An 18,173-nucleotide genomic window follows, 5' to 3' on the forward strand; every position below is an offset into this window, starting at 1 on the left:
TATTAACATTTATAAATATCTAAAGGGTGGGTGTCAGGAGGTTGGGACATCCCTTTTTTCTGTTGTATCGAGCAACAGGACAAGGGGTAATGGGATGAAGCTGGAACACAAAAAGTTCCACTTAAATATAAGAAAAAGCTATTTCAGTGTGAGGTGATGGAGCCCTGGCACAGGCTGCCCAGAGGGGGTGTGGAGGCTCCTTCCTTGGAGATCTTCAAGACCCACCTGGACATGTTCCTATGCAACCTGATCTAGGTGAACCTGCTTCTGCAGGGGTATTGGACTAGATGATCTCTAAAGGTCCAACCCCTACCATTCTATGATTCTGTTTCTTGCAATGCTTCATTTGAGATGCCACGGTCACTTCGAGAGCAGTTTGCAGCCTGTAACGCTGCATTTCAGCAGAGCGGAGGCAAAAGGCTTTATTCTGCAGCTTTCTCTGGTGCTTGTTTAGCAGACTACCAAGAAAATGTTGTTGCAGTTGTGTATGTGTTGGTTAGGTGCTGTGATAGATGGACAACTCTGGCAAAAGCAAGGGAACATGAAGTGCCCTAGGAAAAATAGTACGTACAGAAGTAATTACCCGTACAATAACACTGCTTGTACAATTGAAAGGGGTCAAGGAATGGATTTGAATGGCTGGCACTTGAGTTTTTGTTTGAAATAACTTGGCAGCTGTGACTCTTTTGGCTTCTTCACCTCCTTTCTTGTTTGTTCATTTAACTTGGAGAAAGAAATGTGATGGGGTTTTTTTTGTTTGTGGAGGGGTGAGGTGGTCTAGTCTTCCACCTCTGAGTTCTGTAGATGTGCACATCCACCCCAGGAGAGGCAGACTGAAACCAGGCCGTGCTCTGGTATCGTGCCATGAGGTTTGGCCCCTGTGCCTTCTCATTCCTTATGAGAAATTACACCTTTCTGACACGGCTACAGTTTTTACTGTACATGTTACTTCCTACACTGGTCTTCCTAGCCCTGATAAGCACTCTGTGTCTTTCTAAATATTAGTGGGGGTTTTGTTAAAAGTTTGGGCCAGTTGAAACGAGGTTATGGTGAGGATGGAGAGTGCAGGCAGAGGTGTGGTGTTAAGAGCCTTGGTGGGCTAGAGAGAGGGTGCTGTGGGTGAGCAGAGATACCAGGGAGAGAGACAGAAGAGGCAGGTGTGCACTAGTGGCAGTGATGAGTTTCAGGGAAGGATCAAAGAAGAGCAAGTTGCAGAAACAAAGGGAGAGAAAAAGAGAGAATGAAATCATATGAGTAAGGTAGGGTGGAGCCCACATGTGATATTAACCTGTCGGTGAAATGGGTGGGATTGGGCGAGCCAAGTGCCAGCCTTGGTTGTTTACTTGATGTCCTTCCTGTAACTGAGGTTAAAACCAAGCACCTGTGTAGGGACACAACTAAGAGTAAGGAAAAAAAAACAGGCCAAGTGGTGCTTGCCAAGGAGAAATGCTGTGAGAAAACATCTTACTCAGCATTTTAAGCAACAAGAGAAAGGGTGGGGGGAGTGGGAAGGTGGCCCCACTGGCTCAAAGATGTAAAAAGTACCAGAGAAGAACTGGGACAGACCCATCTAGTGTATTCTGGGTATGGAGAAGCAGTGATGACTGCACTGTCTGATTGAGTCTTTGGTCCACTCCCACAGAGGAAGAATTGTCTTGACAAAGAATTGAGAGTGTGTGGAGTGAAATGAGAACAGAGATACAGAAACAGAATGCGACCAAAAGAAACTGGCGTGAGGTGGGACGGGCTTTGGGGGCAGCTGGGAAAGGGAAGATGAAGAGTCTTTGAAAAGCTTATGCAGTATTAGGTGGTTGTGTCTGGGTTTGGTTGTGTTTTGTTGGGGGTTTTGTTTTGGGGTTGGTTTCTTTTTTTGATTGCCTGTTCCTGTTTTTGGAGCAGTGCTTGAGCACTAGGTGCTTTAAATGAGAAGTGGAAGTAGCATAACTAAATCAGCAGTGATTTTGTAAAAAACTGTTTTCCTATAAAGTAAATTCAAAGTTGAGGAAACAGTGAGCAAAAGCTGGTAACTACTATAAAATATGAGTCTATGAATGAATTCTTTTGGGATTCCTTAGTGAAAAGTGATCTGAGAAATGTGGTGAGCTGAAGATGGGGTTTTTTTTCCCTTTAAATTTAAGAGTAAGAGTGCTAAGGTGAAGACATGAGAAAATTTGATTACCATGAGAATAATGGAATTTGAAAACTGAAATGAGGGGTTTCAATGAGCCAGTTGAATGTGGTTACAGCCTTTATTATTTTCTTCCTCAACACAGCAGGGAAAATGAAGTGCCACTGTGATTAAATGACATTGCATCAGGGTGAGCCATTAGAGTCCATTAGCTTGTTTGTATAAAGGCCTGGGCCTTTGCTTCTGAATCCAGGTGGGAGGAGGAAATACAGACCTTCAGATAAGGAAGGTAAATGAGCTGTAATTAATGCACAAATCATAATGTTTATCTTCTAGTGGATGGAGCCTCTTTTTTTTTTAACTAAAACCCCTCTGTGGTTAGTTACTTGGGCTTCATGCACCTCGCTTGGATCCCTGCCCCCCTACCCAGTTGTATTTTGTTACATAGGCTTGAGTGAAACGTGGCACTTGACAGGAGTGGTGATAAGAGAATTCCTGACAATCCTTCCCACTGTTCAGTGTTGGAAGCACTTGAAAGCTGAACTTGAAAAGAGTTTTGTCTGGTAAATACAGGAAAGATGCAGACTAGAACTCAGTATAACATGAGATTCAACAAGGATCTGTATGCAGGTAATTGTTAATTTTGTGCTTTGTGATGTGGTGGTGAGCAACCTGGCTCACTAGTGGTGATAATGATGCTGCTGTTGAGCTGATCTAGCTTACAGTTGAAATCTGGCCTCTTTCAGGCTTACTACACTTTATACACTGTAAGATTTCCAGGCAGTCCTGTTTGCCTGAGGGCACCAATCCAAATGAGTTCATGTCTACACTGAACTATTTCCTTGCAGAATAATCATGAAACTAACTTAAGCAAGCAAAGCAGGGCGAGCTGTTTAATGGATCCCTTTTACAGAGAGTAATGCAGGAGGTGTTCTGAAAGGAAGAAAAGCAACCAGCAAGAGCACCAAACATCATCATTCTGATTCTTTTCAGCCTGTTCTATGTTGCCCTGTTCCTTGCTGGATGAAGGTGAGAACTTAGTGAAGCAAATGCAATTCTGGAAGCCAAGTCACAGCCAACATGCCCAGTGCTGTGCAGTGACACATCTGCTGTTGGTTCTCCCAAGAAGGAAAGTTGAATAAAGACTGAGTTGGAAAGAGCCAGTCTTGATCTTAACCTCTCAGGAATATGTCAGTGTCTTGTTTTCCTGTAGCTCCACCCCATAATACAAAACCTATGCTGAGAGATTTATGGAAATTTTCTGAACCTGAGGAGTGCTGAAATACTGAGCAGGTCAGTCTTCTCTTTCGTTGTGCTCAGACAGGGTCTTTATGGTTGCTAATCACAGTTTTTAATAGCTGTATGGACCCAGCCTGTTCAAAATAGTGCTCAAAGCACTCTGGCTGGACTCTGCTGAGAGCTGGCTGAGCAGCAGCACCACCTTACTGAGTTTGCACACCAACCTTGTCAAAAGATCTGGAATCTGGTTGCATTTGTCAACAAAAACACATGTGCCCTGACTGAACAAGGTGAGTTGGACATATGCTGGTCTTGGTGTGTTTGCTCTCTTTCCTGTATTTGTGTAATTTCAGTTATCTTTCTCTTTTTCTAATTGCCCTCCAGCCTGAGGACTTCAAGCCATGAGTCATGTGCTTGTACCTCAGCACCCTGCCCTCCTTCCCTTGGCAGCATACAGCATCTTTGCTCTCTGTGGAGAACTGTGGAGGGAGGCCTCAAAACTTACCCGTGTAAGTTTATAGCCCAGATTTTCTGTTTAGGTCAGCATCAGCGTGTCTGGTGTGGGGTACAATTGCAGAGGCCTCTCAAGCATCAGTCAGTTCTAACTGCAGGTGTATTGAGTTGTCAGTTTTGTGGCTCAAAGGGAATTCATTTGGCACCAAAGTACAGCAAAGAGATGGGATCTCCACTTTCGAGATCTCTTCTGTTGCTGTTGGTTGAGTTCTGTAAAGTTACTGACCTTAGGTCAGGCTCTTCTTTCTGTCTTATCCTACTGTCTTTCTCAGAAGAGGGCATTGCTATGAATGCAAACTAAGTTTCCTGTCAAAAGATTTCTCAAGATAGAAATTAGCACAATATAGAGAGAATCAGACCTCAAATTTCTAGGCTTCTTGACTTGATTTACTTCACAGAATGGAGTTTTCCTTTAAGCAAGGAGCTGAGTGCCTTGGCAAAGAGGCTCTGGCAGATAGAAGGAGTTAATGCCTAGACCATAGTGATGCTAGTTTAAGTTAGGATGGCCATTGATAACAGCTTCCATGGGGTGAGCCCCATTGCTTTGTATAAATAATGCATGTCTTGCTAAGGAAGAACTAGAGACTGATAAGGATGGAACCTCCTGCCTCCAGGGTGCCAGAGGCCAGATGATTGCACAAGAAGCAGTAACTGGGTGTTGTATGTAAGTACAGCACTGGGGGTACTGTTGAGTTGTGCTAGCTCTGTGGATTTACTCCCCCAGCACCTGTGTCTGTGCAGACTCCCCCCAAAAATAAGGCAGTATCTCGACTGTGTGTAAATTGCCTTAGTGCATATTGGACAGCAGACTCAGTCACCTCTGCTTGTTCAGCTAGAGACCTCTGTCATTGTTGTCTTCATGTCTTTGTCCCCTCTGTCCCCTGTTGTCTCAACTGTTGGTGGAGACAAAGTGCTTCCCTGTGCTGTAAACCTGAGAAACAGAAACACCTCTTTGGATTCACTGGAGTGGATGCATTGTCTTCTCTGGCAGATGGATTTTGACTCCCTCGGAACAGTCATAAGTACTTGATGATTTTCTGATGATTTTCAGTGACACATCCTTGGACAGTGAAGGGAAGAAACGATTTGGACAGTGCTCACTGGGAAATCACCTGGGAATTCAGGTTTTGGAAGAAAAGACTTCAATTGGAGCCTCATTCAAACTGTTTGAATCAGTGAAGTAAGGGCAGGTGGGGAAAATGCTGAGCTGCAAATCAAGCTGTAAAGTTTCTGCTTTTGAGCTTGGCTTTTTTACTGTCACCGCCCTTGGAATGTGTTTGAACAAAAAGTGCTCTGGGCAGATTTGGAGAGGGATTCTACGAGGGTTAGAAATAATCCCTAAAGATCCCCTGTTAGCTTTTAAAGAGAACTGCAGCTTAGTGTTTGTTGCAGCTTTGTTTTTTGTGTCCATTTCCCCTCTTCCTCCATCCCTCTGGCTGAGTTTTGACTGAATTCTGCATTTTGCTGTTGGTGCTGTGTGAGGGGGTTGTACATGATTCATGCATTTGTGTTTCTTCACGTGGCTGACATGTGTCATCTGTTTTTTTCCCACTACTCCTACCAATGCCACTGATACTTTTCCTCCTCCAGAAAAGTCAATTATCTGGTGCTGGCCTGAGTTCTGTCTTTTTTGAGGCACGTGTCATGGGTATTTGAAAGCCCTCTGTAGAAGCCATGACTTCCCTTTAAGAACCTTTCATTTGTACAATAAATCTTGAGTTATAACTTCAGAAAACAGTATTATCCTTCAAGTCACTTCTTTCCTGTTTGTTTACCTGTAGGATCACACCCTTAACGTTTTTCATGTTTCCTGTTCGTATTTCCTCAAATGTTGTAACGTGAGATGGTTCTCTGTTGTGACAGAGCTGGAAACAGTTGTGGGATCTATGTTTGGTCTGTCTACTCAGCCAAATAGGGAGGCCAGCATCTGTCCACTCTTGACAGAAATCAAACCTGAAAGCTCACCTTGTGACCAGAGGCAAGATTAAAAATACCCAATCTTACAACAAAATGTTCCTGAGATTTGAAATACTCTTCAGTAAAGTTATTGAAGCAAATAGAAGTGCAGATGTGTGTGGGAAACTCCTTGTGTGTTTTTTCTTCGTGAAAATCTGTATCAGGGTTTGCATTTCTTGTCCCATATTCAAGCATCTATCAATGATTGCTTAAAAAAAGGGGGTTGGAGGGAGGTTGTGCAAAATCTTTCAGGTAAGAGCCAGGGTAGGAAATCATAGGCTAAGCTGAAGGAACAAATGACCTTGTTAAGAGGGACCCCTTGTTATGCACAGTGTGAAGTGTGGGGGTTTTTTAACATGTAAAACCAAAGGAATTTGTCTGTTTTCCTTTCCCTTCAGTCTTTCTGGTAAGTGAGGAAACAGAGCTCTGCTTTGGACATAAGTTTGGCAGCTGCCTGAGACAGAAAATTCCATCATTGTCTTAGTTGTTGACCATTTTCCTCCTATGAAAATAAATGCCAGAGAGGCCAGTGAATTGTTCTGTTTGTCTTACATCTTTTCTTCAATCTGTCCTACATGGTTTTGATGAAATCCCAGGTGCTCAGTGATGTTTAGCTGAAGATAATGATGAAAATAACTGCCAAAAAGAGTTGAAACATAAGCCATGCTTGACAATACCTAGAAACTGGATGAGTTGCAAGCCAGGCAAGCTGCACAGCCTAGCTTTGTTTGTGCCCTTCTCATTTCAGAGAGAAGTTCCTTGCTGGAACTAGTCTGAGGATTTATTCTTCTTGTTAGAACTGTCATCTGTATAAATATAACTTGGGTTGTTTTAACTTATGCTTGAGGAAGAGCTGTACTGGGCCAAACCAAATGCAGAGTGGTCCTTCAGGCCTCTCAGAGGAGGCACAAAATGTATTGGGAGCTTGGGAGAGGCTTTAATCATGATTACAACTTGCTGTTAGGCCACTTTTAAGTGGTTAATGATGAGCAACAAAAATATGTTCCAGGATTTTATCTGTACTTTTTTAACTTGACTGTGTGTTCTGGCAAATTGCTCTGCAACACAATTGAGCTCTGTATGGAAATGCAGTATCTAGCACTCCAAGAATGAGAAGATGGTTACTCAGCTGTCTCTTCCCTCCCAGTCTGGAGTGGACACAAGTACTAACCTGGCTTCCTTATCAGAGACAGTAATCTATGCCCAAAAGCTTGGAGAATTGACTTGTGAAGTGGCAACTTCTGAGCTGTGAGACCTGCATCAACAGCCTGAGCACTACTGATCTGTGTATGATGACACACTGTCTCTCTTCTCCACATCCACAACCCATGCAGTAAACTCCTGCACTGCTGCTGAAGCAGCCTTGGCACGGGGGAAAGGTGTTGCCCCTTGAGGATCCACAGAGCTCGTGGATTTAGCACAAAGGGTACCTTTGGTTTTTTACTATCTATATCTTTTTGGAGTAGACCATCCCCAGTGGGTGTTGGTGGTACAGCCATCAGTGATAGAACTGAAACCTGATGCCCAACAGGAGAAATGGAAAGTGCTGTAGGAAGTTGTTGGTCACAGGATGCAGTGAACAGAGCTTTCTCTTCCTCCATGAAATATACCTTGAAATGATATGTATCAGCAGTTCTCATTCAATGCTGGTTATGCATTTATTCTCCTCTAGCTTCCTGATTTTTAATTCCTGTCCTTTCTTCCTCACAGTAAAGCAAGAGAAACCATTTCAGCTACAAGCAAAAGAACATAAAGAGTGAGAAAACTGGGTTCAGAGCTGCTGAGAAGTGAATGCAACAGTAAGGGCATAATGGAGGAGTTATCTTTGGGCCCCTAATTGAAGCATCTCAAACTTTCTCAAAATACTCACATTTGATCTAACTTCAGAACTAATTTCCTACACCAAAATAGCATTTGCATCTGCCAGGGTTTGTCATATTTCCCAACTCTCTTGTGCGTTGCCTGAGCCACACTGCGTGATGGAGTTGCAGCTGCCTGCTAGAAAGCTTCCCTGCTCAAGGAGAAGGGAAATATGTGCCTGTGACTTGGGAGGAGGAACTGGCATGGACCCAGTGCTGTGATTCTTAGATGATGTCTAGTCCTTTATCTCACATTCTGGGCAGTTCCAGCACACGTGAGGGTCCCCTCACACATGCATGTGCTTTTTCTCTGAGTGTGTTTTAGGGTGGGAGAGAACATGGACCTTCTGGTTCTGCTGTCATGTGGGTGGTTAAGAGTGTTGTGTCCTTTCCCCTAGTTTGTTCTTGCTTGTTCTCAGGTGATCTGTTTGGGATTTTCCCTGGTTTAGGACGTTTGTTGTATGTAGCTGGTGTTAAATGCCAGAGGGATCTGAATCATTCACTCAGGATAATTAATACTGACCTAATTACACAGATGAGTTTTGCACTGAAATTTTTAATGGTACTTAATAATTAGACAAGTTCTTCATTCCCCACCTCTGTGATTCAGTCTTTTACCTTCCATGCCTCTGAAGAATCAAGGGCACTTGATGAACTGAATCCCCTGTTTATGTCAGGTAGCTCTCTGGGTACCCTCACCTGGAGAAGCACGGGAAGCTGTTGCAGTTTAACATCCACAGAAAGCTGTGGGTGACTTCAGCAACACTCTGTTATCCCTCATCCAAACTGGGAGAGGACATCAGTGAACTTGCATCTCTGTAGGAGGTGTCAGATGTCAAACAGGGATAGGGAGACTTGCAGACCACGGCTTTGTACATCCTATTTACATCCGATCCCCAAAGTGTCTGTCTGGAGAGGAGGCTCCTACGTAACCCTAAGAGTTACCCTTCACCTTCTTAGCTGATGAGTGTGCAGGGTTGTGTCCTAAAGCAGTATATGGGAGAAGCCCAAGTGATAAAATACACATCACCTCTCCCAGTTTCACCAGACTAGGAGGGGGAAAATAAAGGGGGATTAGAGGTCAGCATGACTTCAGACCTACGTCATGCCGGGAGTACAGCAGTTGTGTGCTTCAGCCAGCAATCTAGGCAGGCAGGAATGATGGACTCACATGCCACACTCCTCCTGCAGGCTGAGGCTTGCTGAAGTGACTCCCCACGCTCCTCTGCAGAGGAGAGGGAAGGAGGATACATCAAGAAAGATGAAGCAGCTCAGTTGTGAGAACGTTTTTGTAAAGGTGGTTGTGGTTCGCTGAGGGGCAGCCACGGTCATTGGAGCTGGAAGGATTTCGCTGTCAAGGGCAAACCAGGAGCTGCAGGCAGGAGCCTTGGCCTGCTCCTGCATCCCAGGAAAAACCTGGTGGAAAACATGCACAGCAACATTTGAGTGGCTGCTTGTTTTTACCTTTTTCCCCTGGATCTGTATCCTTCCTTACTTCACATGAAGCACAGTCCTTTCCAAAACACTCTGCAGAGCTTATTTCTGGATACAATACTTGTTTACACCTTGCATGTCTCCAGGGGCTAAAACACCTCCAGAATGCCCCTGTGGCTGTAGTTTTGTGAGGGTGAGCAGATAAACATGGTGCTCTGGGGCTGACTTCACTGTTCCTGTTCCCAGAAAGGAGATGTGTGAAATGGAAGGGCCCAAACTCTGCAAAAGGAAAACGCTACAACTGGCATTTCATGGAGTTACTCAGTGTTTGCTTAAATACTCGACTGCTGCTTTAACATTAGGTTAAGCATCCCTTCCACCTACTTATCTTTTCAATTCCCCCTGTGTTTCTTTTGTTTCTGGTCTGTTCTGAATGTCCCAGTGTCTGGAGTTTGTCTGTTATACAGACAAATAGCGTGGTGTGATGGCAGCCTCTACTCCAGGGAATTTGTGTTCGTGTTAAGATTTGAAAATCTTCATAAACACACACTTGGAGGAAAAATACTCTGGTATTTAAGAAACAGGCTAGAGAGAAGAGTTCAGTGCTCTTACCAGCTGTGTTATATCCTCTTGGGTTGACTTTTTTTTTGCAGAAAAAGGGTCAGTTCCAGGATGCTTCCACACTGACTCATGGAGCTACTGTGGAGGAGAAGAGTGTCTGAGACGTGCTGTAAAAATAGAGGTAAGAATTCAGGGAACAGCTTTTGTCCCTAACCTCATGGGCCCTGCTCTGACATTAAAGAGAGGAATAGACCTCTATTTTTTTTTTGGACCATCCTTCTCACCGTCTTTGGTCCTAGGTAGGTGAATGTAGAACAGTGTCTTACAGGAAGCAAGATGATCTTCAATGTATTTATGCTGAACTGGAAGTGAGCAGTGGAATGGGACCAGCTTGCCTGTGAGATGAAGTCTCTGAGGGTGGTGGTGATGAGAATTCAGGGAGCCTTGGAGCTGTTTAGAAGGGGCTGTAGGAAGCCAGGTGAAATGGGAGGGTAGACATGAAGGAAGATGAGTGGAAAATGCCAGTGGCAGGAGAGGGTAGTGTAACCTGGTGCTGCTCTGGAGCAGGATCTTGGGATTGCTCTGTAGGTAGTGGTTGGAAGTGGCTGAAGTTGATTGCACACAAGTGGGGCAAGAAAACAGATAGAGTGTGTCTTTATGGCACTCTTGAAATCCACAGTCCGTCCATATCTACAATAATGCACATGATTTGGGTTTCCTCATCTGAAATTGGACAGAGAACTGCAGAAGGAAGCAACAAGGACCCACGCTGAGCAGCTGCAGTCTGTGTGAGAGCAGAGATTCAGAAACAAATGACTGACAAGGGGCATGACAGGGCTACAGAATCATGAATGGGCTGGAAAAGCAAGAAGTGAGGGTCTTCAAAGGTAGCCAGTCAAACACATCAACAAAAACTGGTGTGGTTAGTTGGATTTTTTACACACAGCAGGCAGTGGATGTGTGGAGCTCGCTGCCTGAGCATTTGTGGATGCTAAACATTTACACAGGCTTGAGGGGAAATTGGGCAAGTACTTGAAGAAGGGAGTGCACTTCAGGAGCGTGATCTTTGTGTGGGAGATGTGACTGAGCACAAGTCACATCTGGCTCAGAAGACCTCTGAGCTGAAACTAGTTAAAAGCAGGAAAGCCCTTTGGGACCTTACATGGTCATGTTATTCTCACTTGTCCCTGGTCACTTGCTGATGACTGCTGTTGGAGGTGAAGACAGGGCTGGATGGGCTGTTGGCCAGACCTGAGGCTGGTTCCTATGTTCATGTTGAGTAGTGTTGTCAGGCCTGAAAAATCAGAGTTTCCTTAATGTACAAAATTCCTGATGATTGCCAGCAGTATAACATGCAAGAACATCAACTCTCCAACAACTGCAGAGGAGAATTATTTCCCCCATTTTCACAACAAGCCACTGCATGTAGGCAGTGCTCCTTTACTCTGTTGCCTTCATTCTGATGCAGCTCCCCAGAACAACACTCCTAAAGCTCAGGCCGCTGAAGGGAGAGTAACTCAGGCTCTGTAGACAACTTGCCAACTTCTTGAGTATGAGGCAGTGAGCAGAGAAAGGGAGGAAGCTGGTGTCACTTAGTGGTGGCTGTGCTCATTGCTCATAGGTCTGCTATTAACCTGACACTTGAGGTTCGCCTCAGTAATGTTTTGGTTCTCACTCCTTCATTTCATAGGAGCCCATAACCTTGGAGAAAACAGTAAATGCTGTTTCTCAGCCATTTTTGCTGGCTGTGTAACTGCCCAGGAAGGAAAGGCCACTTGGAAATTGGGAAGTGTTTTCCTTGAGTGCCTGGAAACGTGTGATGGGGTGGGACAGGATGTGCTGGGCAAGCTGGCCTGCCCCATGGTAACACCATTCACATCTCTGTCCATCCATTGACTGCTGGAGCACCCACTGTTGTCCTTGGTGGAGGTGGCTGGGCTTGGGCAGGCACTGCAGATCCAGCTTAAACTCACTTTACATTGTGGAGAAGTGCTTGCTTGCTGGGTTTCTTTGCATCTCCACAGTGCAAACCCAGCTGCAGATGAGCTCAGCCAGCACCCAAAGCTCAGGGAGGACTGCAAAGAGGGACCTTGTAGAGAAACCAGCCCATGATAGCAAGGGAGGGCCCGGGGTTAAAGGGTTTGTGTATCTCTTTTGCCAGAGGGCTTTGTGGAGCAGCTGGAGGCAGAAGCTACTAAGGCTGTTTGAGGTAACTTGACAGCTCCATGCTGAGCTTTTTTGCAGATGCTGGAGCATTCAGATGTAGGTTATCTTCTGAAACAGCACTGCCCTGACTGAGTACTTTACATGGGAAGGATGTTGTCTCTGAATGCTGGTGCTGGGGGTTTGCCTGGCAGCTCCCAGCCCACTGGAGCTGGAAGGCTGAAGAGTGCTTAGCAGGGCAGGAGCAGGCACTGCATGTCCCCACCCCCACCAAAGCCAGGGGGTCAGGGCAGAGCAAAGCCTTGGGTGGGCTTTGAGTCTTGGTGTGTACACATCTGAAAAAAATCACTTCAGCAAGTTTTGTCCCTAAATCCTCCTCCTCCAGCCAGTGGTTCTGGCTTGTCAGTGGAGTTTAGATGTGAGACAGCAAGCATTTTTCTAGATCCATTAAAAAAATTCCTATCTTCTGATTTTGCTCTCAAATGCTTCACAGAGAATCCAACTTACAAGCACCAGGCAGCTGCTTTTCATTAGGATCATTTGCCATCAGCCTGGCTGTCGAAATACTTGTGCATGTAAAGAATGTGGTGAGCCCTCCCAGCCCCTCTGCTCCATGGCAAGCGTGCTGCTGGGGCGAGGGTGGCAGTGGGCAACCTGCTTCCCACCACACTGGGGCTGGACACCTTGGAGCTGTAGAAGCCCCACGAGCCCCAGCTGAGCACAAATACCACAACTGGGGGGATTTTTGGTGGTGATGGGGAGAGATGAAAGGTCCTGTTCTGCTGTCAGCAGGCCTGTTTGTTAAAAAGATGTCTCTGTGTGTTATCAGGTGAATTGAGTCCTGCAGAGTTATCTCTTGCACAAGACCCTCCCTGGCTGAGTGTGGATGGCTGACAAGAGCAGCGTCTCCTGGGGCAGTGCAGGCACTCACAGCTTGGTTGCTTTGGTCTGAGCCCCCCAGAAGTGGTGATGAAGCTACAGCTTTACAATCAGTCTTTCCCAAACACACCTCTTCCTGACTTTTAACATGAACTTTTTTCCCCCCTTCAAAGCCATGAAGAGCTGCCATGTTTACTTGGCCTGTTTGTTTTAACCAACCATACAAGCATCCTGGCTTACTCCAGGTGGGATTTTTCTTCTCCTTGGCGAGTTGCTGTGGCTGCTGGCAGCTGTTCAGCTAATGCAAGCTGTGTTGCTCAGCTGGGCTTTTGCTCCTGAGCTCCTTCACAGCCCAGCCAGCCAGGAGAGTAGGAAAGTGTCATAGGGCAGATATGAGCCAGCTCTTTGGTGTGGCTGCCATTTTTAACATCTGGATTGCTTCATGTGAAGTCACTAGCAGAAGTAAAAGAGTTCAGGGTGAAGGGAGGGGAAATTCCCCTTTGATAGCTCTTCCAGCCTGTTGTTTGAGGACATTCACGTGTCTGGCATGGTCATTTGAACATCCTGCTGGGAGGAATTGGATGTGTTTCTGATTTTTCTCTCAACCTGACGTTGAAGGTGGTGGCTGCTGCCAGCACAGACCCAGTCCTCACCACTGTGAGCACCCACAAGGCATCTGGGACTCAGACTTTTCAAGGTGAGCTTGTGCCTGCCTTGAAATTAGGCAGACTCTTGCCACCAGCTTCGTTGAACACTTGTCAGTGCATGGGGTGCTTCTGAGCAGCCTGTTCCCCAAGGGGTTTCCACCAAAGTCTCCGAGTTCTGGCTGGAGCTGGAGGCATGATGGCTTGTACCTGGGTCATTTCCAAAGAGCTGCTGCCAGATGCAGGACCTGGGAGTCATTTGCTCCCTGTCCAGAGCAGTGAGAAGGATCCATCATCCCCTGCAGCCTGTCAGGGCTAGCCTCTGTTCTCAGGGGTTTGTTTGTTGGATTTTCAGCATTTCTCTTTGTTTCCCTTCCATGTCAAGCAGTAGCTCTGTAGCAGGAATAACATCTTTCTCCAGAGTTACACACAGAGGCATTAAAGGAAAAAGTGGTGATGTGTTTTCAGTTTGAACTTCTGCACTGTGTCTTAAACCACTTCCTGACTCAAAGCACTGCTTTCTTTGCCAGCAGCACGGAGGATTTTCACAGCCCAGCCTTCCCTGCTGCCTTCTTCCAGCACCTTCCAGGCCCAGCTTCACTACATGCCCAGCAAGGCCAGTGGCAGCACACTGCACATGAAATCTTTCCCTGTGCAGGGAGTCACAAGCTCATGGTGCTGCCGGGCTCCTGCAGGAGCTGCACACTGTGAGGGGGCCAAAGGAGATGGGAAGAGAGGGGGTTATCAGCCCAAACAGAGCGTGTTTGGGTGCTTCTAGCGGAGGCACGTGTCGTGCAGTGGCTCATTGCCTCTGCTTTCAAAGCCCTTTGCCCGTGAGTGTCTGCACGTGGGGCGATGGGCATCCCCTGCAGAGCCCGCTGCCAGCTCCCTGCACGTGCCCGGTCAAGGATTCAGCAACGTCACCCCATCCCTGTCTCCACACTGTGGGCACCACAAGCAGTAATGACTGTAAACAGACCTTGCTGAGAGGATGGGGTGAACACCAACCTATGCTGCCTTGATCTGGGGCTAACCCAAAGCAGAGAGCATCAGTCCAGGCCGTGCCTGCTCTGGGGTCAGGATGGGACCCCTGCAACCCTTTGGCATGAACAAACAGGCACTAGATCACATCGATCTGGCCACAGCCTTAGTGACCTCTATTCTTTTTTCAGGTGTTTCAGCTTTATTTTTTTAATGTAGAGGTCAGGGCTTCTTCCCCCCCAACTTTACAGTAACAAATCCTCCTCACACCCTTGCGTGCTGCTGCGGGAGAGCAGGGGGGAGACAAAATGTGGTGAGGGAGAGTGGATCCAGCCCCCTAAAAGGCACATTTCTCAGCACAAGGATCTGGGTACAGTCATCCTGAAAGCTTGGGGCGGGAGCTTACACATCAGTTTGCTATGCACCACTGTGCTGGCATCATGCCACCACCTTTCTGAGGCCAGGCCAGGCTCTTTTCTGGGGCAGCAGTTCATCTCCTCTTTTTGCCAGGCTTTCCCCACCTTGGTGACACCAGTGCAGAGACATGAGGCTGCCTCGTCCCCTGCGTGGTAGCCAGTGCAAGGCAGGATGCCAATGAGCTGGGTGGGAGGTGCTATAGTTTTAGTTACCGTTTCTTGAGCAGAGGAAACGGGCCCCAGTTGGGCTGTTGCTGGTGTTTCCTTTGCTGCTGCTGCTGCTGCTCGAGGTGAAACGGCTGCTGCATGCAGATGTGCACAAGAGAGGACGTACCCAGCCCAGCAGGGAGGCTGCCTCTTGGGGGTGGGGATTCAGCTGGAAAGCTCGGGCATCGTTGTCACCCCAGGAAGCTCTGGACCGGTCCCTTCTGCTGCCTGTGAGTGGCTGAAAGCAGCAATTACCAACAGAATAACAACCACCCGCTGCCTCCCCGGGGCTCCCGGCTCCCCGGGGCTTCAATTAGCCCTCTGCCTGCAGAAAGCAGAGAGCATAACGGGCTCTCAGCCCGGCTGCATTGTTTTGATGTTGCTTTCTTCCCAGCACAGCCGTCCCTGCAGGATTATGGCAACGGGGGGGATGCAGGAGCTCATCCTGACCATGGTAGCCCCTCCGTCTGAGGTGGTTTTTCCACCGTGGCTGCTGGGAAAACTCAGCCCTGCCTGTGGGTTGATGGGCTTGTTTTTTTGTGCCCAGGCAATGTGTGAGTAAAAATATGAGTCATGATCCCACAGCTTGTAAAATTGCTTTGGTCTCCCCGTTTTGGACAGTCTTTATTGATTATTTTTAGCTGTCAAAGGGGGGGCAGGGAGGAACGAGCTTGGACGCGGCTCCCCACTGCTCTTTCAGGGGATTTGTTAGGTTTGCAGCTGACTGTTGAGAGATTAATAGACAAACCCCAACCACTTCTGTTTTGTGTGCTCTTTATTCTTAATATAAATCAGTTTTGCAGTGGTTTGCAGGACACAAAGCTGCCTGCAGCCTGGGTTTCCTCACACCAGAATGAACGGCCCGCCTGGGCGCGTGGGTCAGCGGCTGGGCCGTCCCTGCCACGGGGTTTTTGGTCTGTTTGTCCTTCCCCCTGCACCTCGGCATGTGCAGAAGGTGGGAGCTGCTCCAGGAATGAGATGGGATGAGCCTGACCATGTACAGCTAGGGGCAAGTCCTGCCAGGTCCTCCCAGGTAAGCCCTGGCACCTGGGAACCGCCTGGAGTTGGAGAGGTGGCCGTCAGCCCTCTCGCCCACCGCTGTCCCTCTGGCCCGGGGCAGATGGGCAACATCTGCTCCTGCAGGGAGAGACGTGGAGTGCAAAAATCCCATTGGGCTGGCTGCAGGGAAGAGGCTCTGGGCCTGCCAGGTGTTGTTTCAGGCACTGGTCTTCTTTCAGCCCTAGTTCTCCTCTCCACCACCACCAAATTGAAATCGCTGTAGCTGGGGAGATGCTGAGATTGATTTTCTCTGATACCCTTCATTGCTGCCACAGCAAAGAAAACCTCCAGCAGGGATCTGTCCTCGGCACAAGCTGGGATTTGAGCCTAAAACAGGTTGAAAGCTGTGCTCTCCTGCATCATTTAGGTGACCCAGTGTCTGAAAACAGTCACAGTGGCTTAAAGAGCTAAGAAACAAGATGTGCTGGGATTGTTGCCAAGAAGCTGAAGCTCACTGTGCCCAGGAGCTGCTGCTGGCTCTGTGGGCTGTTTCTTCTGTCCCAGCCAGGGTCTCTCAGGGGTGATCTTGTAGCACCTCCTTAGCATTACTGATGCCTGTCCCCTGCCTGTTGCCCTGGCAATCCACTCTCCCTGAGGACACCCAGCCAAGGAATCTGACTCAGTGTCCTCAGATACCTGAAAACAAGGAGAAAGACCCACTCCAAGCATCTTTTGAACCAAGAAGCACCACTTGCATCCAGGCATTCATCCCTGGACCCTTCCTGGGGAAGTCTTCATCCCCTTGGGAGCCTCATCTTCAGCGCATGGTCCTCCCCACTCAGCCTCTGCATTGCCTTCTCCCCTACCTCCTGGCTTGGCAGAACCTTCTCTTCCTTCAGTGGTTCTTAGACATGTGAGCAGGGGATTTTTTGGTTGATTTTGTTTCCTCCCCAGGAGGACAAGCCCCCAGGGGACTCCACAGCTGTAACAGGGAGTCCTGTAGCAATTCAGCAGTGTGCTTCCTTCCTCCTGGCCCCTTTCTGTTCTCCAGCTTCCTTGGTGGCCACTGGCAGGGATGCTGTGATTTTTTTTGGCCCCTGCCAAGTCAGCAGCTCCACTGAAAGCCTGGGCTAAGGCTCAGGAAGGAATGAAGGGTTTCACCAACTTTAGCTGTGAATTTCTTACGATACCCTTTAAAACAGATGATGAGGAAACAGCAGAGCAGTGACAACCTCCAGGGCTGCTGGAGGAGGACAGGCCTCGAAGGCAAGAGTCATGTTGGGCTCAAAACCAAAATGAAGAGCCATCAGAGAGGAGTGGAGGTGGCCTCTGTCTGCTCAAGTGGAGTGAAGCTCCATTTTCTCCATCTTTTGGGATTCCCCATGGAGTCCAGTCTCCATATGCCACTGTGGGCACACTTACAAACCTGCTTTCCCAATGGACAACTGGCTTTGGGGGCTGTTAGCAGGCAAATACTTCTCTGCCGAATATAGCTCATTAGAGCAATGCTGAATTAAATGAGTGACAAAATTAGGCTCAGCAGAAAGAGCAGAACCATTCCTGCAGGTGTTTATTGCCTTTATGCCTTGTTTTACCACACATTCTGGAGAGCAGCTCGTTTGCCATCGTGTTGCTATGCTTTGTTGGGATGAAAGAGCTGGAAACCTCTTGTTTTGGCTGCCATCAGGGCAGAGCAATGGCCATGCTCCACCTCTGCCAGCAGCACACAGCCAGCACGCTGGCCAGGCTGAGCTCAGCCACAGGCACAGAAATTCCTGACCTGGGAGCCACTCGTGGAAATCTCACCTCCTTTTCCTGAATCTCCAGCAGAGCTGCTTCTCTGGGAAAGCCCCATCCAGTATATTCCCACCAGACACAGGCTTACATGTATTTTGCTGTTTCTCTTTTCTTTTCTTTTCTTTTCTTTTCTTTTCTTTTCTTTTCTTTTCTTTTCTTTTCTTTTCTTTTCTTTTCTTTTCTTTTCTTTTCTTTTCCCCTTTCCTTTTTTCCTTTTTTCTTCTTTTTTCCTCATATTCTTTTCCCTGTTATCCTTTGTCCCTTTCTTCTTTTTTTCCTTTTACCTTTTCTTCCTTTTTATCTTTCTCCCCTTTCCCCTTTTCCCCTTCTTTACTTTCTCTCTTTTCCAGACCGTGGGAGAATAAGGACACCATTTCCTTGTAGGGGAAGGTCGTGG

General features: G+C 47.4%; 1 protein-coding gene across 8 annotated transcripts in view; it reads left to right on the forward strand.

The window, feature by feature from the left end:
- LOC133624800 (uncharacterized) overlaps positions 1–18,173 on the forward strand; it is a 118,215-nt gene that overhangs the window by 2,222 nt on the left and 97,820 nt on the right. For 2 of the 8 annotated variants that reach the window (XM_061989153.1, XM_061989152.1), the window contains exons 2-3: positions 9,783–9,871; positions 12,683–13,429. The exons of 1 other annotated variant lie outside the window; for it this stretch is intronic. The gene's annotated coding sequence lies outside the window, so the exon portion shown is untranslated. Of the gene's footprint in view, positions 1–53; positions 7,636–9,782; positions 9,872–12,682; positions 13,430–18,173 lie in introns of those variants that run through there. 5 more of the 8 variants (XM_061989148.1, XM_061989147.1, XM_061989145.1 and 2 more) reach the window with 5 other exon arrangements.

The sequence above is a fragment of the Colius striatus genome, chromosome 2, assembly GCF_028858725.1.
Source record: "Colius striatus isolate bColStr4 chromosome 2, bColStr4.1.hap1, whole genome shotgun sequence".
In the NCBI taxonomy this organism is placed as follows: domain Eukaryota; kingdom Metazoa; phylum Chordata; class Aves; order Coliiformes; family Coliidae; genus Colius; species Colius striatus.